Source organism: Nothobranchius furzeri, chromosome 8 (assembly GCF_043380555.1).
Source record: "Nothobranchius furzeri strain GRZ-AD chromosome 8, NfurGRZ-RIMD1, whole genome shotgun sequence".
Classification (NCBI taxonomy): domain Eukaryota; kingdom Metazoa; phylum Chordata; class Actinopteri; order Cyprinodontiformes; family Nothobranchiidae; genus Nothobranchius; species Nothobranchius furzeri.
The window spans coordinates 80,006,227-80,029,091 of NC_091748.1; positions in this window are offsets into that span (position 1 = coordinate 80,006,227).

The following is a 22,865-nucleotide window of genomic DNA, read 5'->3' on the forward strand; positions in this document are numbered from 1 at the left end:
TGTTCTTCTGAAGCTTCTTATTTAACCAGAACCACCTGTTGAAAATCTGTAGGAAACACAGAAACATATTATGTGAATTACAGACAGCTGTAACTGTGTTTTCACACATATAACAGTTGTATTATTTCTTTAAACTGACAGTAGAATGAAATGTATTTACAATTGGAAATTGAACTTTGAGCCTCTATAAATCATATGAGCCTTAACCCTCAGGCTTCACTTTAATTTTCATACAAAAGAGTCAATAGAGGACAAAAACGTCCGCCTGTAAAAGTGGCTATAAAAATGTATAAAATGTTTTTTTTTTTACTTTTTTCATAAATCTGTTGAACAACTTCAGCCCTTCCCAAACATCAAAAAATTCAATCATTTTGAGTAGGGCTGCTCAATTAATCGAATTTTAATCCCAATTACGATCTGAGTTTTGAACGATTATAAAACAAAAGCCGATTATTTGCTCCTCCCACTTGCGCTGCCCTGAGTTGCAAATGAAGCGCTCCTCCCACAGTGTTGCCAACTTAGCGACTTTGACGCTATTTCTAGCAGCTTTTCAGGCCCCCTTCTTGACTTTTTAAATCCTAAAAGTACCTAGCGAACACCTCAGAAACATCTCTGGTAACCCTTAGCTACTTTCTGGATAACTGTCGTTGACATTTCCTGCAGGTTAGCTAAACACTCCGCCTGCGCTCCGGACCGTTCTTCAGGACATTAGGAAAGGGAATGATGTAGTGATGTGTCGGTCGCTAAAGAAACGGCCGGTTTCCTGTTGGATTAACCAGAGTGAGTGACACGCACCGTACCTGCGGGCTCCTGAGCCGCTAAAAACAGCTAAATGTGCGCGTGCGGCGCGCTAAACACACCCGCAGCTTGCCCCTGATTGCTGTGAGACCGGGTTGGGGGGTGGAGCTGTGGTCGGGACATTTATTACATTAACTGATGGACTTGTAAATAAATAGTTTATAAATAAGGTAGAAATAAGTTCCTCACGCTGATAAATAATAACTAATCTCTCTGAGGACACGGTGCTAGTGCACGCTCCTACAGAACCTTGACAGGACTCAATAAATGTTATGCAACATTTTGTGAACATCAATTTATTTGCATTTATTTGTTATAAATGCCACTGTATAATTCTTGATGTCAGTATTTGCCAGATATTGGTATTTGGGTCTGTACTGGTTAGACTTACATGAGTTAAATCAAGGTCTATAGCCCTTGGGTCATAAACTATGAGCTATAAGTATATTGGTCTTTTTATACTGGGAATCAGGAGTTCTTTTAGTGATCATCTTGTTTCTTATTTTTGTCCTGATTGTGCCCTGAGCAATTTTATGACTGAATAAAAACAAATAAAATCAACATTAATTGAAAAATCGTCTTAAATAATCGAGATCTCAATTTCAGTCACCATAATCGTGATTATTATTTTTGCCATAATCGAGCATCCCTATATAGTTTTGAGGTTTTTAACCCCTGAAATGCCGGTTTGAATACTCAGTCATTGATGTAATTTATGGAAAAATAAAAATAAAAAAGCACTAAAACGGAGTTATTTTCTAAAAAAAAGACATTTTTTTCCTGGGGTGTTTAGTAAAAATCTATCTTGATTATGTTATGAAATATCTAAAATTTTGAATTTTTCTCACTTATTGTCATGGTCTGCATCTGCCCCGTCCTTTATGTGTCTCCTGATGCTTCTCCATCCTCTCTAGTTTCCCTTCTGTGTCTCATAGCGCTCCTTTGTCTGCGTCTCTATATTGTGTCTTCTGTTTGTAGGTCTTCATATCGTCCCCTCAGGTCCGGTGTTTCATTTAGTCATCCTCAGCATCCTCCAGTCTGTAGCTCCAGTCTTTTTGTCCCCAGCTCAGTGTGTGTGTGGCCATTCCCCTGCTCAGTGCTTGCTTGTGTGTGTGTGTGTGTGCGTGCGTGTGTGTGTGCGTGCGTGCCCATTTCCCCAGTTCAGTGAATGTGTGTATGAGTTTGTGTTTGTCATTATGTGTATGTTTGTGTGTGTGTCCTTCCCTCAGTCTTGGGTTTGGTTTGGTAGTTTTAGGTTTTATCTGTCCTCCTCTGGTTCTGTTTACTCCATTTAGTTTATTATAGTCACCTGCCTTCCCTCCAGCCCTCACTCCACACACCTGCTTCCTGTTCCCTTAATTACTCCTCCCTGTTATCTAAGCCCTGCCTTGTCTCTGCCTTGTGTCGGTCCATGGTTTGTTTGTATTCTGTCAGCGTTGCTTCGTGCTCTTGGTGAGCTTTGTTTCTCCTGCTTTGGAGTTTTGGACTTTAGGCTCGCTGCCTTTGGATTTATTTTTGTTCATCCTCAAATAAAAGGATTTTTTCTTTATATCTACTCCTGCCTCATGTTCTCCTGGGTATCGGCATATTTGGGTCCTAAACATCCTCAAAACGTGACACTTATAGTTTTTATATAGCAACAGATTTAAAATTTACTATACACTCGAGCCATTAGAGGACAAAATCATCCACTTTTAAAACAGCTTTAAAAATGGTCCAGATTAAGGCTGGGCGATATGGACCAAAACTTATATCTCGATATCTTTTAGCTGAATTCCGATACACGATGTATCTCAATATTTTTCCTCCTAACCCAAAAAAGTATTGACTCATAGCAGCGATTATACTGTAAAGACTCAGAGTCTCTGGTTGCTCATTTATGAGTATTATTTTCGGGCTACTGTCGCCTTACAAAGTCTTAACTTTCTCTACAGAATCGCTCGTAACGGAGTATTTACTAGCATAGCAAACCAGAGCGGAAAAAACCGGAACATTTCTCACCCGTTGAGCTCGCCTTCAAAATAAAACAGTAACCCTGTAGTTTACTATTCAAACCCTTACAATATAAGGTAATTTGACCATTCCAGCTTTCCGTAGTTGTTTCTTCATTACACAGGGGAGGTATGGGTATGGGTTTGGCTCGTCTCGCCGCACAAGCAGGATGGAAAACAGAACTCTGATGACGTTGAACGTCTCCAAACAATTAAAAACCAGGACGCCAAATGCGAAGTTTAGAGCAGCACATTTAGCCAGAGGCTCTCAGATTGAGCAAACTTGTAATAGCCGCTTAGAGATGGAGCAACATGTCGCTAGCAGAGCGGCTAATTGCTAGCATAGCGGCTAATTGCTAGCATAGCAGTTTGACCAGTTATATCGATATAAAGATGTAGTCATCTTATATCTTGTTTTAAAATTATACCGATATTTTAAAAATATCGATATATCGCCCAGCCCTAGTCCAGATTAATATTTTTTTCAACTTTTTGGGTCAAAATCTTGAGATCAACGTCAGTTCTCATCGAAAAAATCAAATATTGAATATGTATCTAAACTTTAACCCTTTATATGCCAGTTTGATTATGTGATACTCATTTTTCATGAAAAAAAAACAGACAAAAGAGGAGATATTTTACATAAAACATATTTTGAGCGACTGAAATAACTTTTTTAAATCAGCCTTGGATATGTCAAGAGTCTGGCAAAATATCACATTTCATGCTTTTTTAGTTTTTGTGTAGCAGCAGATTTAAAATGTACCACCCTCTTGTGCCTGTTATGGACAAAAACGTCCCATTGACTTCAATGCAAACCTCAGTTTTTGATCCTGTGTTATCTGCATCAAATATTCATGCTTTCTGTGATGTAATGGCTTCATTTTGGACAAAAGTAGCCAAATTTATGATTTTTACTGTTCACCACCAAATTCAGTCATTTCTCCACATGTTGTCCAGGCGAGGAAGTTTACACATTTCTGTAGATCTGCTGCTGTTTTTATTGAAGTCAGAAGCTCAGCATGTAAACAAAACACAGGTTCGCTCTCCTACTGAGCATCAAAGGGTAGAAAACAAAAACACTATGTTTATGCACCTGGCTGGAGCTCAGGCACATCCAAACTCTTTGTAGTTCAGTTTGTTATGAAAGGGCAGAAGTGTGAATGCATGCATGTGAAGTGACTCCTTGGAGCTCCTCGGTCATCTCCAAAATGACTCGTTTTCCCTGGCCGACCTCTGCAGCCTCACCAGCAGCTTTCCCTGTGTAAACCTGACACTTGCAGGCATAGGAGGTGGCAACATCAGCAGAGACCCAGAGTTTCAATCCGTACTTGGCTGGTTTACTTGGCATATATCGGCGAAACTTGCGCCTGCCTCTGAAAGGGACAAGCTGCTCATCAGCACACACATCTAACCCAGTGTTGAAAAGCATTTGGAGGCGATGGGTCCACATGTCCCAAATCGAGCGGATAGGATCCGTTGTCCTCCCTTCTCTTTCACTGGACGGGTCAGGAGAAGAAGTCAAGGAAACAGAATGGTCTGACTCCACCTCCAAGTCCACTGAAGATGTTTCACTCTCCTCATTTTCTCCAGGAGTATCAGGCTGCAGGAGCTGATCCAGAACTTGTTCCACAGAGAGATGCCTCTTCATTTAGCTCCGTGGCTTTCACAGAAGTGAAACGACCAGATAACCAGGCTACAAGGAGTTTGAATGTGGCAGGTGCATAAACATACTGATTGTTTTTGTTTTCTACACTTTGAAGTTCAGTAGGAGAGTCAACCTGTGTTTTATTTACTTATCAGAGGTCAGGTTGGCCTTTTGACCTCAATAAAAACCGCAGAAGATCTAAAGAAATGGGTCAACTCTCTCGCCTGGGCAACATATGGAGAAATGACTGAATTCCACTTTTGTCCAAAATGAAACCATGACATCACAGAAAGCATGATTATTTGTTGCAGATGATGCAGGATCAAAACCTGTGCTTTGCATTAAAGTCAACGGGACGTTTTTGTCCTCTGATGGCTCGAGTGTATGGTATATTTTAAATCTGTTGCTATGTAAAAACTATAAATGCAAAAAATTCAAAAGTTTAGATGTTTCATAACATAATCAAGACTGATTTGTACTAAACACCCCAGGCAAAAAAAAAAGTCTTTTTTAGAAAATAACTCAGTTTTTGTGTTTTTTTCATGAATTACATCAATGACTGACTGTTCAAAATGGTATTTCAAGGGTTAAAAGCCTCAAAATCATTGAATTTTTTTTATGTTTGAGCAGGGCTGAAGTTGTTCAACAGATCTATGAAAAATAAATAAATAAATAAAAAAACATTAATGTTTACATTTTTATAGCCAGTTTTAAAAGCGGACGTTTTTGTCCTCTAATGACTCAAATGTATAGTGTTTATTTTTCATAGTGTTCCCTTGGTCTATTTAAAAAATTCCAAATTGAATTTCAAAATTTGTTCAGAGAGAGGTTTTGCGACAAAATTGTGTACCATATGCACAAACGGTGGTGAAATGGCGTCAAAAGAAAAACAAAAAACTGCCCAAATGGACAAAAATGTCCCTCATGAAGCCTGAGGGTTAAATGTCTCAGGAGCTCTGACAAACGCTAAATAAAAGAGGGATGAAGATCTATTTTCCCCACCCACTCGACTAGGACATTAGAGCTGCTTTCCGGACTTTTCCCTTTAAGAAATGATGTATGATTTTTCAGAAATCCGTAAAAGCGATTGTCTCATCATGTACTGTGATAAAATGTCAGCAATACGTCTTTTTTGTTGTTGTTGCTAAGCACGCCCCCGCCCCGCAGAGCTCCGTGCAATAGGAAACCGAGCGCCGACCAGAACTAACCAATAGCGGTAGACTACCGCCTGCCGTTAATCTGGCCCACTCAGTGACTGTAGTCATTCATGACATGCTTGATATCTAAATGAACAATTCATCATGTGGCTAATCGGGCCTGTATTGGCACATTCACATCTGGGGCAGCACAGACCGGACGGTGTCGCGTCGGTCCGGGTCCCGCACCAGTAGGTTTCGTTTACACACACTTCCTAGGAAAAACACAGTTCCTAGGAAAAACACAGTTCCTAGGAACGGGGAAATCTCCAAGCTAGTGGGCGGGGCTAAAGACACACGAAATACAGACATGAAAACGGGTCAAGTGTGAAAAAGGTTAGACTCCACATCGAAAAAAGTAGCCGCACACACACACACACACACACACACACACACACACACACACACACTTAAGCTGCACGGGCATCGTTTAAGGGAGACACCGCGGACTATTTCCAGACATGAAAATCTCTCAATTCTCGGCGAAAGCCGCCGACACCACCAAGAGTAGATTAAATAAATAAATCTGTGGGAACCGGTGACGCGCGACCCGCACAAACGCAGCTGGAAGGAGCTCAGAACAGTCAGAGAAGCTATGATATGGTTTAGCTGTCAGCCTGTAGAAGTTCCTGCTGAACTTTATTCTGTTTCATGAACCAGGGTGCAGGGCCGGAGTGGGACACATTTTCAGCCCTGGAGTTTCAGACCCCAGACCGGCCCACTTAACGAATTATTATTAAAATCATGTTAGAACTTTATATGTATAGTCTACAAAAGCACACTACTCGGTAAAGCCTTGTAATTCAGTGCAAGAAAGAGTTGCTTTACAATGTAGGTTTATTTGAACATCAGTGCACATCTCCAACATTGTTCTTGACAACACATTCTCTAACAATATAACAATCCACCTTCTGTTCAAACAGCTGTTCTGAGATTTTCAAACCTTTAAAATGAAATGACTCAGCACTCCCTTTCACACTTTTTCCAGTTTCCCTAGACTCGCCTGCACACAATTAAAATAATCATCTGTAAAGCTTTAGCACATTTGATATGGAAAACACATCTTTGTAACCAATTAAAATATTTTCTATGGCAAAATATGCAGGCTTATTTCATTTTACTTTCATTCTAATAGCGATCTGTTGTGGGCTTTGTGCATTTACTAACAGAAATACATCAGGTCACTACTATTATTTGGACATTAAAATTATTATAATGAAACTGATGTTTGCTTGTTTGCACATGAGTTGGCTCACCTTCTATCCCAACAGGAGCAATACCCTCACTGCTGGCTCCTGGCTCTTCTTCTGACACTAAATCACACTGTGTGAAAATTCAGCATTCATTTTCCTTTTTTACACGCTTTCTGATCAATGCTGAATCATCTAGCATTTGTAACGTGAGGAAATATGGGTTTTCTATCACAAAGGTGGTGTTGGACTCAGCTGTGTCAAAGCTGGGTCGCTGAGAACTTTCACCCACAGATTAAGACCTGAACGCCAGCGAGTCTGGGAGGAAACCATAACATCAACCACCTGCAGTCTACCAGAAGATGTGTTTACATGAGTTGTACCCAGACCAAGTCAAAACATAAAGTTTAAACTTCTTTTTCTTGATTTTAATGTTAAAATAACCATTATCATTTTGCTCATTATAAATGTGTTTAATCAAATGAATGGTTCTTATGCTTTGGGGTAATTATAATGGATTAATGAATCCACACTTAAGTAGATAATGTTGAATGTTTGGTACTGACCTTCACACTCAAGCACACAAACATTCACACACACCTTCCCACAGTAAAATCCAGACACATTTGATGACGCACATGTTTTTGCTTTGAGAAGAGAAAGGTTTTTGGTAAGTTTTCAGTCTTTTGCACCAGTTCGTGTTGGACAACGAGAGAGAACAGACCTGAAAACCAAAGGGGGGGCAGAGCCTGTTGGCTCGTTCTTCCCCCCTTCTCTCACGCTACATTTAATGGCGAGCGTATCCAGTCTTCTATATCTGCGATATGTCTGATTTCTTACATCTAAAAGCTACAAACAACGCTTTTCTCTGTGTTTCACTTTGATGTCTTATTTTGAACTTAACCGGAAATTGTTCCGCTCACTAAATTCTCCGACCTCAGAACCGAGACTAAATTCTCGGACACCTTTCGTCTCAGTGTGTTGACACTGTGGGCGAGCTATTGTGGAAAATATCTCCATTGCATGAGCGACTTATAGAAGCCGAATCTAAACGGAATGCCCGTAGGCACCTACTGTTGCTTGATTGCACGGTAAACGTCGTAAGCCGGGTTATGGCCGTCACGCGTTACTGCATTCAGATTGCGTGCGTTTTTTAAACGGAATGCTCGGTGACACCTGCCGGAGCTTGACTGCTCGGTAAACGTCGTAAAGCGAGGCACAGCCGTTACGCGTTACTGCATTCAGATTGCGTACGTTTTTTTTAAAGTCCGTATTAAAAGTGGAGCGAGATGCCTACTTGTTAATCGGGGAAATTTCAGTCTGGCCGCTACAGACAAAGAACGCTAGGCCTGGCCGGGGAGCTAAGCTAGCGCCACAGTTAGACAAATAGGGCACGCGTCCCGTTAAATTGTCATCATTTCTGGCACAGTCAGTCTGTGTCCTCACAAAACCCGCATTGGCGGTGATTCTTGTAAATCGCTACGGTGTGTAGAATCTACATTTTGCTACGTTTGTCCGTCTGATACCAACACGGCAGCGTAGGTTTTGTTATTTTTTTTATTATTTTTATTTTGGACCGGTGAACGGGTCGGCTTTCACAGCCTCCGTTGCTCGGTTCCATGCCTTTTTCTTCCATCTTGTGAAGTAGTGTGTATTCATTTCTCTATCAACAATTCCTTGTTTTACCCTGTGTCATAAAGTTAAGTAGGCTACGGACAGTCCTTGTTGTGTGAGACATATTAAGGAATCTGCCCGGAGTTTTACGTCGGCTCAGAAGGTAGAAACGCGAGTTGCTCTGAACTTAATGGGAGATGGACGAGACACGACAAAATCTTTCTTGCACTGTTACACCTGGTGTAAGGTTCTCTGACGTTCTGCTTCCAGAACATGCCAAGACGCAGGACATTCACCGGCCGAGCATCGCTGGTCCCTCAACCCGCCCGAACGGGCCCGTATTAGGCGGGTGCCGCCAGTCGGGAGCAGTGGGGACTAGTGGCTGCGGTTCGGTGCCAGCTGCACTGGGTCGGAGGTGGTTCTGGTCTGCAATTCATGACGTGAATTCATGCAACATGCTGTTTACAGTCATAACGCTTTTTCTTTACTTTTATTTCTTCCAGGGGGTCAAAAACCCACCATCAACATCAAGGTTTGAAATAAACAACACTTTCTCTGCTACTTTTAAGCTGAATAAATCTCTTGAGCCTATGGTTAACCTCTCTGACAAACAGGTTGTGCTTAACCCTTTGGTTCCTAATGCTTCTCCTCTGTCATCCATGTTAAAGGCTGAACATCTCTCCAGCATGGGTGTGAAATCTTCAGGCTGTGACCCACCGCTTCAGGCAGAGGTCTGTTTTACTCGTCAGTCCGCCTCATGCACAAACCAGCTTCTTTATCGGGGCGTGATGGAAAAGTCAGCCGCCGTGAAACACTTGTGGTCTCCGGACGGAGCTACCATGCCATTTAAGGGGTTTGTGCCCGGACATCTTGACCTTTATGTGAATGACCTTGTCACTTTTCAGTTTGTGACCTCTGCTAATACGGTGGCCAATTCCTTTCTCCTTTCACAGGGGTGTGACTTAGTCTCGGGCCTCTGTGCTCTCTTTCCTGTGATTTCTCTTACAGGTGACCACGACGACGCAGAAAACCCTGCGGTTTCCAGCAGTCCTGTGGTCAGTGGCGATATTAAAGGTGGCTCGGTGGTTGCTGCGCACACCTCTCTCACGGGCTCGGGAGGGCACCCCGGCCCGGGAGGTGTAGGTGCGTGCAGTGATGCTCTGCTCGGGGCCCCTCCTGACAAAGGGGGGGTGCTGAGTGGCTCTGAGTTTTCCGTTGCGGACTTCAACCGGTTCGGGGGAACGCCTCCTCCGAGCGGGCGGGTCATTGCAGAAATCGACACTGACCTTCCACCAATTCAGCTGACAACATTGACCTCCGACCCGGAGTTAGGTGCTGCACCTTCTACGGGGCGGAGTTCTAGTCAGTCTGTAAATACTCTGGTTAAACCGGGTTTTTCTGATTCTGTGTGGGAACCTCCATCATTCTTGGGAATAAAGTATTCTTGGTTTCAGTTTTCAGGACAGACCATGTTCCTAAAGCTAGCGACATGTCTGTATCTGATTCTAAACATAGCTAGGTTTGCTTTGACACCCGTGACACAACCATCCTTGGATCACTCCTTTTCAGAACCTCCAAGTCCAACACCTCCAGGTCTTTGGACATCTGAACACCTACTCTTTCAGCACGATTCAGGTGACAATGTGCATCTTCTTGGTAATAGCGCTTTTAAGAGCTTAAGAACTGTTCTTTGTTATGCTTCTCCTGTCTCACAGACACGGCATAAGTTTGAGAAACAAAAAGGGGGTGGGGAGCCTCCTCCTGCTTTGCGAGCATCATTTTCGCATTTCCAGTTCACTACCATTTCTGATCACAACAAAGTCGCCTCCGTAAAGCTGCAACACAACTTTGAGCAGGTAAAATCAGGTTCTGATCTAACAGCTAAACCATCAGCTTCGCTCCAGTTCCAAATGGAACCCTCAGGTAAATTCAAACAAGTTTCCCTGTGGGTTCGTAACACCAGATACAAACAGTTTGATAACCAAGTCGCTTATGAGCCTGCTCCCACAGATACGTCCAAACTCGTGTCTCTGTGGGTCCGCAATACCAGATTCAAAACTCTATTCTGACCGACTCTATTCTGACCGGATTCTTTTCCACTGACTGGTGGACCGTTACAAATTCTCTCGTTTGTGGGATGAATTTTTAACAAATGTGATATCCTTTGGGTTTTTTTTTTTCAGGTTACCTGCCTCCAGCCAGGGTCCTGTTACTAACTCACATCTTTAGGGATTACTAACCTACTGATTTACATTTTAGAACTGATTTACATCTCTATCTTTTTATTAGTGCTTTGTGTAGCATGATTATATTTGATTACAAATTTAATTTTATTTTGTTGCTATTTCCCTTAAAGGGCCACAAGCCAATTTGCCCTTCATTTTCATGATTATTATTTCTTTTATATACATGCCTTTAATTAGTGCAGCCTGCTGAGTTTCACATATCAGTTAGGATTTACTTTCTTTTATTTGTGTTTTCACTGCATCACGTTTTTACATGACACGTAGAACAGGGTGCAGAACATTTCTTCTTTAGATAATTCACAAAAGGCACCCACATTTTCCCAGAGGCACCCATAGATAGGTTTTGATTGATTTCTTTGTTTTGCATCAAATGCTATCTGTCGTGTGGGCTGTCTCACTTTGTCTCCTTCTCCGAGCTCGTATGGACTACATCCCATCAGAGGGGCCGTCTTCACCATCCTTCAACTGGTTTTCTGTCGCATGGGGTTTCGGTCGTGATTCGAGATGGGTCGAGGTCGTCACTGGACTTCGCCTGGACTACGCCTGAGGAATACTTCATCTGCCCAGCTCCGTGTGACACACGAGCTGCTTATCCTTTGCATACCTTTGCATTATTGCTGATGAAATTAACTGCTATTGACATAGCTCTGCTTTCAAGATTTCCTAAGTGGATTACTTTACAATGATTGCAACAGTTTTGGCCTTAATCATCTGATCAGGATAGACTCCCTTCTACACGAGACCTGTGGAGACGCTTCATCGTTCCTGCCTTCATCTGGGATGTCTACCTTCACGAGTACATCACGTTATTGTGTTTGTAACGGCAGGTGGCCTGTGCTTGACCACCATGTCGTCACAAAAAGGGGGGGTATGTAACGTGAGGAAATATGGGTTTTCTATCACAAAGGTGGTGTTGGACTCAGCTGTGTCAAAGCTGGGTCGCTGAGAACTTTCACCCACAGATTAAGACCTGAACGCCAGCGAGTCTGGGAGGAAACCATAACATCAACCACCTGCAGTCTACCAGAAGATGTGTTTACATGAGTTGTACCCAGACCAAGTCAAAACATAAAGTTTAAACTTCTTTTTCTTGATTTTAATGTTAAAATAACCATTATCATTTTGCTCATTATAAATGTGTTTAATCAAATGAATGACTAGTATGCTTTGGGGTAATTATAATGGATTAATGAATCCACACTTAAGTAGATAATGTTGAATGTTTGGTACTGACCTTCACACTCAAGCACACAAACATTCACACACACCTTCCCACAGTAAAATCCAGACACATTTGATGACGCACATGTTTTTGCTTTGAGAAGAGAAAGGTTTTTGGTAAGTTTTCAGTCTTTTGCACCAGTTCGTGTTGGACAACGAGAGAGAACAGACCTGAAAACCAAAGGGGGGGCAGAGCCTGTTGGCTCGTTCTTCCCCCCTTCTCTCACGCTGTTTCTGCCACGCCAGGCAGAATAGCTGAATCGCAACTTCTAACGCAGACTCATTACCGAGTCTTTTGATTTCTGAGTGAATTAACTTAAGAAAGCGCGTCGACAAAACGCTTTACCATCAACGTGTACCGAGGGGCAACTCTGGACCGGGTCGCAGCGCATCTTTGTCTTCTTTGCCAGCCAAGGTGACCTGGATGAAACATCCTAAGGTGACGTCCCGGGTCCAACAGAGGGTCCGATTTTCGGTGAGGCAAAACACGACAGATAGCGTTTTGATGCATCTTTTCCACTAAACCTAAGTTTATTCAAACCATCACTTCACTCAGACACCTGTTTCTTCCTGAAGCAACATCAGATGCACACATGCATTCATCTCATCTCATGTTCAATTCTCACTACACTTGGCACCCACACGCATCCATAATCACATCATATCACTCTCAATCTTCATTCACCTACAGAAGGTCTATTTGAGCATTAACAGCATATCAACTGTTAAAAAGATTGTCCCACAAAGTTATCAATGTTGATTGTATTTCCTGTTTGTCAATTTCAAAATCATTAGTTTAATTTGAAGAATTAAAACTTTTAAACGTCAAACTGGTTTCCTCATTGAACTGAAACACAGACACTCAGATATTATCGGCAGTTTATGGATGAAAACAACCTTTGAGTCTTCTGAACAATATAACATTTGGTTATTGATTTATTAAAATTAATATTCCGAATTAATACGTAGCATGGTTCCTCTTTCATAAAAGAGCATAAATCCATAACGCTACACATTTTAGGACACTTTCATATAGAGCCAGGATAGTTTTCATCATATAAATTTTAATAATATTCAGTTCACTGACTCAATAAGTAATCCTACCTGTACATGCCCGCTCTGGAACTGTGGGCTTCTGCCTGGTGCTTATTAGGCCTACTGGATCTTGTGTTTGACTCTGAGGGGCTACAAGACAGTTTGGTGGCATCAGTCACATCATACTGTTAATTATATTACATAACGTTATGTCATGATGCCATATAATTCATTATTGATGCTTAATTAACTTGAATGGTGATTTGCAGCCGGTAAAGTTTAACATCTTGACTTGCCTTACCTGTTTTATCTTCATTGGAAGTTAAAGACCGCGAGCTTGTTTGAGAAAAAAAGGTGCTCATTTTTGCACATTTATCTGCATCTGTTTCCAGCGCTTTCCTCTTTTTAATTCTTGCCTTCTCCGCGCCACCCTTGCTCTTTCTACTTTCCATCTTTCCGTCAACTGCGTGGTCACGTGGTGCGCACAGGCGCATACGGGGGAAAAAGAAAACGAGCTGCAGCCTGCAGGTAGACAGCCGGGAGGAGCGTATGTGATCAGCCCGGCGGCCTCGGTGCCATGACTGAACACCGGCACCAAAAAATAAAAACAAAATGATAAAACAAAAACGAGAGCACCGGCCCATGCGGCCCAAACATCGCGCGGCCCACCGGGAATTCTCCAGACCCTCCCGATTAGCCACTCCGGGCCTGCCAGGGTGACCTGGGTTTATGTTAAATTCAACTTTAAACTGGGAGAAAACGTGTGTGTGTGTGTGTGTGTGTGTGTGTGTGTGTGTGTGTGTGTGTGTGTGTGTGTGTGTGTGTGTGTGTGTGTGTGCGTGCTCCTAACAGCAGTGAGGAGAGACGAAGCTTCTGTCAGAGGAACTGTTGATTCAATTAAATTTAAGATTATTTATGAAGCGCCAAGTCGTCTCAAGGACCTTCACACAGTAAACATTCTAGTACAGGTCAGGTCATTCAGCCAATCAGTAACAAGTTTCCTATATCAGGAACCCAGCAGGTCGCATCGAGTCACTGACTCGTGTCAGAGTCTTTACAGCAGGACCTCTCAAAAAAAAATCATGAGTACAAAAAATAATTTAATGTATAAAAAATAATTTTTTTAAATGATTAAAAATGTGTTTAAAATGAGAGAAAATATTAAAAATTGTGATTAGAAAAGAATAATATTGTAAGGAAAGGGAGAGAGAAAATTAATAGGAAAGAGGGAAATCAGTGGATTTCGAGGAAAGGCGGAATAAGGAGAGGGTGATGGAGGTCCCACCAAACCTGAACAGGTGAGTTTAAAGGAGACCACTGAGTCCACCGATCTCAGGCTCAGGGGGAGAGAGGTCCAGAGTCTGGGGGCCACAGCAGCAGATGATCTGTCACCTTTGACCTTTAGCCTGGTGCTGCACAACCAGTAGGCTTTGATCACTGGACCTCAGGGACCTGCTGGGGGTGTAGGGACTAAGAAGATCACCAATGTAAGATGGTGCTTGTCCATGTAAGGCCCTATAGACCAGAACCAGGATCTTGAAATGAACCCTGAAGTTGACTGGCAGCCAGTCACCTTTTCATTAGGGTTAGGGAACAGCAAGCAATACAAACAACAAGAAATAAATGCTAAGAGTAATTCCCAAAGGTAGAGTCGGAGCAGTCCAATGGATAATAGACTAAAAAGAGTAGATGGAAGGAGGACAGTTGCAGTGAGCAAGCCAGGCGGAACATGTGAGTTTTGAGTTGAGACTTGAAGGTTGAGAAGGAGTTTATATTGCGGAGGTCAGGCGGTAGAGCGTTCCAGAGTTTTGGAGCTGAGTGGCTGAAAGCTCTGGCTCCATAGTACTGAGACGAGTGCGAGGAACAGACAGGGAAGGTGAAGATGATGATCGGGAGAGCGAGTGGGAGTGACAATGTGGAGGAGATTAGAAAGATATGGGGGAGCGAGATTATGGATGGCTTTAAAGGCATGAAGAAGTATCTTATAGTCAATTCTGTATTTGACAGGGAGCCAGTGAAGTTGCTGCAGGACAGGGGTCATGTGATCAAAGGTGGAGGTCTTGGTGATTATCCGGGCAGCTGAATTTTGGACTAACTGTAACTTGTTGAGTGATTTTAAAGGGAGACCAGAGAGGAGGGCATTACAGTAATCGATGCGACTGGTGACCAGGCTGTGGACCAAAATAGCAGTGGAGTGTTGACTGAGGGTGGGGCGGAGCCGTTTGATATTGCGAAAATGAAAATAAGCAGTTTTTATTGTGTTGTTAATAAGAGGAATGAAGGATAAGGTGTTGTCTAAGATGGTACCCAAGCTCTTAGCTTTGGCGCTGGGGAGAAGTGGTGTTGTCGAAGCTGAGTGAGAATGAACTGGTCTTGGATAGAGATGACTTGGTGCCAGTGAGGAGGATCTCAGTCTTATTACTGTTGAGCTGTAGAAAGTTAGCAGAAAACCAGGATTTGGCTTCGGTGAGGCAACTGAGAAGGGAGGATGAAGGGAGCGGGGGGTTTGGTTGGGTAGAGAAGTAGAGCTGGGTGTCATCGGCGTAGCAGTGAAAATGAATTTTAAATTTCCTGAAGATATTGCCAAGTGGGAGTAAGTAGATTATGAAGAATTATCTTCATTAGCTTGGAATTATTTGTCCAGTCTTCTGCTGACGTGTGCTGCATGTAACATACTGTTGAAAACCTTTAAGCGACTTGTCAGGGGAGCAGTGGTTAAAATCACCCAGGATGAACTTGGGAGAGTCTGGTGATAATTGTTCCAATTTGTCCAGACGGCTAATGAGGTTCTCTGTGGCTTTGGCAGCATCAGCTCTGGGGTGAATGTAGAGCAAGATGATGAAAAGCTGTGGGAATTCTCTGGGGAGATAATAGGGGCACAGGGAAACAGCCAGAAGCTCGATATCTGTGGTGCACAACTTCTCCCTCACAGTGACTGTAGAGCACCAGCTGTTGTTTACATAGAGACACACACCGCCGCCATGTTGCTTCCCGGTGCATTCGTGGTCTCTGTCCAGGCGAACAGGTGGTGAAAAGCCATCAATGTGCAGCGTGCTGTCATCGTTACTGTTGTTTAACCATGACTCGGTGAAAGCCAGAACAGAAGCAGTTCGGTACTCATGCAAGTGGTTGACGCAGGCTTGCAGCTCGTCTAGCTTGTTACGGAGAGACCGGACATAGGCCAGGATGATGGACGGGAGCGCTCGTTGTTTGTGTGTTTCCCTCTTGAGTCTCGCTCTCACACCACCCTTCTTTAATCCCCTCCTGTTCACCTTGTATTTATGAGTTGTCAAATTTCCGTGTCCACGGAGTATTTCCTCGGGAAAGAAATCCGTAGGAACAGGGCGGAAAGGCTGTTGTCCGGGTTGCCGCTGCCAATGAATGAGGAAGTCTCTGGTATTCCAGAGCCTTGGGGTCATGATCCAAAATAAAGAAAAACACAGAAGGAGCGATAGAGTTGAAAAGTTAAAAAGAACGCCATAACTGCTCAGCTGTCTGGCCGGTGGACCGCACGAGCAGATGTGTAGAAAAACAGCTGTTGCTCAGAGTGCTCTTAAAGCTGCTATTTGACTTGCTCTCATGTTTCCATAAGACCACCACCCACTCGACTAGGACATTAAATTCACTGAGCTGCATGCTGACTTAAGCCTGATTCATGCGTCTCCGTCTGCGTCAGTGCGGAGACACGCAACGCCATTATCCGTCCTTGCGTAGGGCTCCGGCAGGCAAGCAAGTACGTACGGAGTCGAGCCCACTTTTTTTAACATCCATCGAACGAGACGGATTACGCAAGCTTGTGATTGGTCAGGACGCCGCTGTTGTTTACAGCGCCACCATTGCAAAGAGAGGTGAGGATAACTAGCGGCAGACACGGAGAAGCTTGAAGAATACCTCGCGAAAAAACTCTAAAAACATGAATGTTTAATTCTCCGTGACTGGAGGAGTGAAAAGATGCGCAGCAAGCGTTTTATTTGTGGACGGAAATGACAGGAAACGTGGGTTTAGAGGTGGGGAGCGCATACAGAGGTGGAGGAGAATGAGAGACAAATATGTCCGTGTTAAAAGTCTCTTATATACACAAAAAACACAATATAAACACACGACCCTGGACCGATACATGACAGGATACCACAGAACAGCGCTACGCCCTCTGCTGTCCTGCCGGGGAATTGCTTTGCAACACTCTCCAGGAGACGGAGAAGTATGAGAGCAAACCGCTTCCGTCAGTCCGTGCGTGTCTGTCCCTTGCGGAGTTGACGGAGAAGCATGAACCAGGCTTTAGCGACTGCACTCTGGAGTCACATGTGGAGGCTGTAGGAAGCATGTTGTTTGTGTCTTTAGCGCTGCAGACCATTTATTGCAGCACGGAAATTCTGAATAGTTTCACAACTTTTAAATCAAAAAGATAATCAGTCCATCGCCATTCTCCTTCCCGGCACCTCCGTTCTGCTGACTCCAACCTCCTTTCAGAACAAAACATGGCACCATGGGGGATGGAGCCTTTGCAGCCGCTGCCCCCACACTTTGGAACTCTCTCCCACTAAACATCAGGAACGCCGTCTCTCTTTCTACTTTTAAGTCACTGCTTAAAACCCTTTTCTTTAAACTGGCCTTCTGTTAAGATCAACCCAGCATCCCCCAGTCTGTTTACTATGTTTCATGTTGTTTTATTATGTGTTTATTGCATTTTTTTGTGAAGCCTGACTGACCTAAAAAGCGCTATACAAGTTTAATGTATTATTATTATTACTACTATTATTATTATTATTATTATTGTTATTATTATTATCACTTACAACCGCAGAAGGAAAAGTGTGTCCCCACTCCCTGTTCAGCCATTTTCCTGCACCAGATCTGGCTTTTACAGATGTTTCACACCTGTGTGAATAACACAGCTGTCTAAGAGAAAACCCACTTCTCCAACTCATTTACTTATTTCCATATCTGAAAGGTGGCAGCCCTACCTGTGTCCATGCTGTCCAGGTCCAGGTGGTGAAGAACACACGATGAATCAGTCCCAGCTGATGGATGATCCTGAAGTGGTAGCAGGTTTCCTTTAGCCGTGTTTAGCTAACAGCTGCAATAGAAACAAAGCAGGAGAGCTGATTAAGATGCTGCTTCAGAACAACGCAGGAGATTAAAGATCCAACGCTTTGGTTCTGGCCAAAGGACCAGCAGCAGATCCAGAGGGCAGGAAGTCTAGAGAAAAGCTTTTCTCACCCACAACCTGATTCTGGAGCTCCGATTGTCACGAAGACCGCAGAATATCTTCTCTGCTTCTGGAAAGAACTCCACCAAGTTGTTGAGGAGGAGAAGAAAGTTCCCACAGCCCGGTGAGAAGATTTCTGCAGCAGCAGCAGTTAGTCGCTTTAGCTGATCAACTCTCCCAGAGACTGAAGTGAAGACATTTTTACTGCAGAGCCTCAAACTTTCTCCTCACACACACACCACAACAACAACAAGCTAGCTCTGCTAGCAGCTTCCGGGTTCTGCTTCTTCTGGTGGTCGGTGACTAGCGTAAAGGTGCACTAGCGCCACCTGCTGGAGCAGAATAAAACACACGTGGGTTCAGAATGGGACTAATAAAACACACATAACATGTTATATTTTTATTATTTTAGGTGGTCTCTTCAAAAGCCACGAAAAACAAGTAAAATAGGTTTTTCTTTATGATGTTTTTAATCTAAATCTGACCAGTTTTATTCTTTATCAGAATCAGAATCAGAATAGGTTTATTGCCATTGTCAGTGAACAAACAATTCACAAACTAGGAACTTGCTTCGGTACTAACGTGCTACATATAACATGAATAATATAATTAAAAATAGAATAAAGTAGAATAAAATATAATAAACTAGCATAAAACTTTGCTATAAAAAATGGCAGGTAATGGTAACATGGCCGATAACGTGACGTTATGTAGAGTACAGAAGACGAGCATGGTGGTGTGTTTATAAGCTGTTCACAAGTCTAATGGCAGATGGAAAGAAGCTGTTCTTATGGCGGGAGGTTCTGGTCTGGATGGACCGTAACCTCCTGCCTGAGGGAAGCGGCTCAAAAAGTCTGTGACCCGGGTGAGAAGGGTCAGCTGCTATCCGACCTGCACGCCCCCGAGTCCTGGAGACGTACAGGTCCTGGAGAGATGGAAGGCCTTCTCAGCAGAGCGCACAATGCGCTGCAGTCTGTGTTTGTCCCTCACCGTGGCTCCAGCGTACCACACAGCGATGGAGGAGGTGAGGATGGACTCAATGATGGCCGTGTAAAACTGCACCATCATCTGGGTCGGCAGCTTGGCCTTTTTCAACTGCCACAGAAAGTACATCCTCTGCTGGGCCTTTTTGATCAGGGAGCTGATGGATGGCTCCCACCTAAGGTCATGTGTGATGGTGGTTCCGAGGAAGCGGAAGGAGTCCACAGTGGTGACGGGGGTGTCCGACAGGACGAGGGGGAGAGATGGGGCTGTGACTTTCCTGAAGTCCACAATCATCTCCACTGTCTTCTGAGCATTGAGCTCCAGGTTGTTGCTGCTGCACCAGTACACCAGCCGTTCCACCTCCCTCCTGTAGGCGGACTCATCACCGTCAGAGATGAGCCCGATGAGGGTGGTGTCGTCCGCAAACTTGATCAGTTTAACGGAGTCATGGCTCGAGGTGCAGCAGTTTGTGTACAGGGAGAAGAGCAGAGGAGACAGTACACAGCCCTGTGGAGATCCTGTGCTAATAGTCTGAGTAGTGAAAACATTCTTCCCCAGCCGCACGCACTGCCTTCCGTCCGTCAGGAAGTCAGTGATCCACCTGCAGGTGGAGTTGGGTACGTTGAGCATGGAGAGCTTGTCCTGGAGCAGAGCAGGGAGGATGGTGTTGAACGCAGAGCTGAAGTCCACAAACAGGATCCTAGCGTAGGTTCCCGGGGAGTCCAGGTGCTGCAGGATGAAGTGGAGGGCCAGGTTGATGGCGTCGTCTACAGACCTATTAGCTCTGTATGCGAACTGCAGAGGGTCCAGGAGGGGGGAGGTGAAGGACTTGAGATGAGGGAGGACCAGGCGCTCAAAAGACTTCATGACTACAGACGTCAGCGCCACAGGCCTGTCATCATTCAGTCCAGTGACACGGGGTTTCTTAGGGACAGGGACAATGGTGGAAAGCTTAAAGCAGGCTGGAACATGGCAGGTCTCCAAGGAGATGTTAAAGATGTCCGTGAAGATTGGAGACAGTACCTCTGTGCAGTGTCTCAGGGTTGCGGGGGAGACACCGTCCGGGCCCGGGGATTTCCGTGGGTTTTGCTTACGGAAAACCCTGAGCACATCCTTTTCTTTCACTGAGAAGGCAGTGGAGGGGGAGGGGTGGTCAGCGGGGACTGTACTATTCACAGTGATGAAGGTGGAGGGGGAGGCACGTGACACCAGAGTGGCTGAAGAAACCTGTGCAGTAGGGGGTGTGGGGGATGGGTGTTGCACTTCAAACCTTGCATAAAAGGAGTTGAGTTGTTCAGCCAGTTGTAGGTCGTCAGCAGCATGTTGGGCTCTGGGCTTGTAGTTTGTGATTTGCCTGAGCCCTCTCCAGACAGAGGCGGAGTCATTGTTAGAGAACTGCTCCTTTAGTCGCTTGTTGTACCGAGATCTCGCCTTCTTCAACTCTTTTGAGAACCTGTACTTAGCGCCCTTATAGCTTTCTCTGTCCTCGGCTCTGTGGGCTGCTTCTTTCTCCCTCCTCAGCTTATGAACTTTAAACAAACTAAAAAATCTTACTTTCTATAAAGAATGTGATAGAAACTTTTGAAGTGGTTACTTTTATTTTTAGCAGCTCTGAGAAACAAATAAAAAGTGTTGGGAAGGTGCTGATTTGGTCATTAGAGCTTCATGTAATGCTTAATGAGGCCACCAGAGGGCGACGCTCTTGTTTTGACCACTCTGAGCTCTGATGGGCAAAAGTAAAACATAAGTTTCTATTTAGAATAAATATTCCTCATATGTAATATAATATAATAAATACTCAGTATAAAGATATAGTACATGTGTAACTGTTGTGTTTTTCACTCAAGTCCAGAATCATGTCTTCAGTTTCTGAGGTGTTTATGGACGGGTTGTCTCCAGAGCACCATGGGTTAGTGATAGGACAATGGAGACAGGCTTCATCATTGGACACAAAGACAGAGACTACCATCAGCCAGGAGCTTGATGTGTTCATCTTACAGAGCAGAGCACTCTGTGCATCACCCACTTACAAAATGGTGCTGCACAGCTGATGGACACTGGGAATCAAAAACAGGAAGGCTGGAGCGCAGGTGAGCGAAGGTTTATTAAAACAGAATAGAACAGATTAACAGACCATATTCTATAAAAGCTTCCAGTGTGAAAGAGAGAGCAAGGCAGAAACACAACAAGTTATAATGCTCTTAAATAGATAAGATTAGTTCAGATCCTAAATAAAATAAAGAGCTTTAGGAAGCAGGAGAGACTGTTCTCAAAGCCAGCCTGAACAGCTGAGTCTTCAGCTGCTTCTTAAAGGAGACCACTGAGTCCACTGATCTCAGGCTCAGGGGGAGAGAGGTCCAGAGTCTGGGGGCCACAGCAGCAAATGATCTGTCACCTTTGACCTTTAGCCTGGTGCTGCACAACCAGTAGGCTTTGGTCACTGGACCTCAGGGACCTGCTGGGGGTGTAGGGACTAAGATCACCAATGTAAGATGGTGCTTGTCCATGTAAGGCCCTATAGACCAGAACCAGGATCTTGAAATGAACCCTGAAGTTGGCTGGCAGCCAGTGAAGCTGGAGGAGAAGCGGGGTGTAAGTGCTTTACACCGATCCCTCTGACCACCACCAGCAGGCTAGGCGGATTAAGCCTTAAATGGCGTTCTACACTTTTCAGCAACACTCTAAAAGTGAGACCTTAGGTCAGCAGCTCATCATTGTGTAACAATACTGAGCCACCTCTTGATGGAAACATTTACAGCTTAGTGGCCACAATATGGGGCTTGCAGGACAGGAAGAGGTGGCTCATGGTCTGGAAGAGACCCTGATCTAGGGTACAGGACAACAACCAGGGTTGCAATACTATCTAGGATCTAGATACTACAATGATCTTTTTGGTACTTGTGTAGTTAAAGGAGTTCATTGAGCCCTGTGTGGACTCTCATGTGTCTGTTTAAAGTTGTCTTTTGGAGAAATCTTTGACCACAGAGTTTACAGGCTAAGGGCTTCTGATCTGTGTGGACTCATGTGATTGTTTATTGATGCCTTATGGATAAAGCTTTGTCCACTTTGAAACACAGTGAGCCCCGGTGGTAGCAACCACTACACCAAAAATTAGGCCGACTTTTTACACCATAGATCTCATATCCTTCATATTCTGTGTATTATACTTAAGGCTGCTCAATTAATCGAATTTTAATCACGATTACGATCTGAGTTTTGAACGATTATAAAAAACAAAACAAGCCGATTATTTGCTCCTCTCACTTGCGCTGCCCTGAGTTGCAAATGAAGCGCTCCTCCACAGTGTTGCCAACTTGGTGACTTTGACGCTATTTCTAGCAGCTTCTCAGACCCCCTTCTTGACTTTTTAAATCCTAAAAGTACCTAGCGAACACCTCAGAAACATCTCTGGTAACCCTTAGCTACTTTCTGGATAACTGTCGTCAACATTTCCTGCAGGTTAGCTAAACACTCCGCCTGCGCTCCGGACCGTTCTTCAGGACATTAGGAAAGGGAATGATGCAGTGATGTGTCGGTCGCTAAAGAAACAGCTCTCAGAGCCGGCTCCCTGTTGGAGTAACCAGAGTGAGTGACACACACACCGCACCTGCGGACTCCTGAGCCGCTAAATCGGCTAAATGAAGAGAAAAAGGAGGTGAGCAGTGGGGTCACTGCGGTTATATACCACGAGGGGGCCCACTATTGGTGGGCGTACATTTAAGCTCTTCATGAT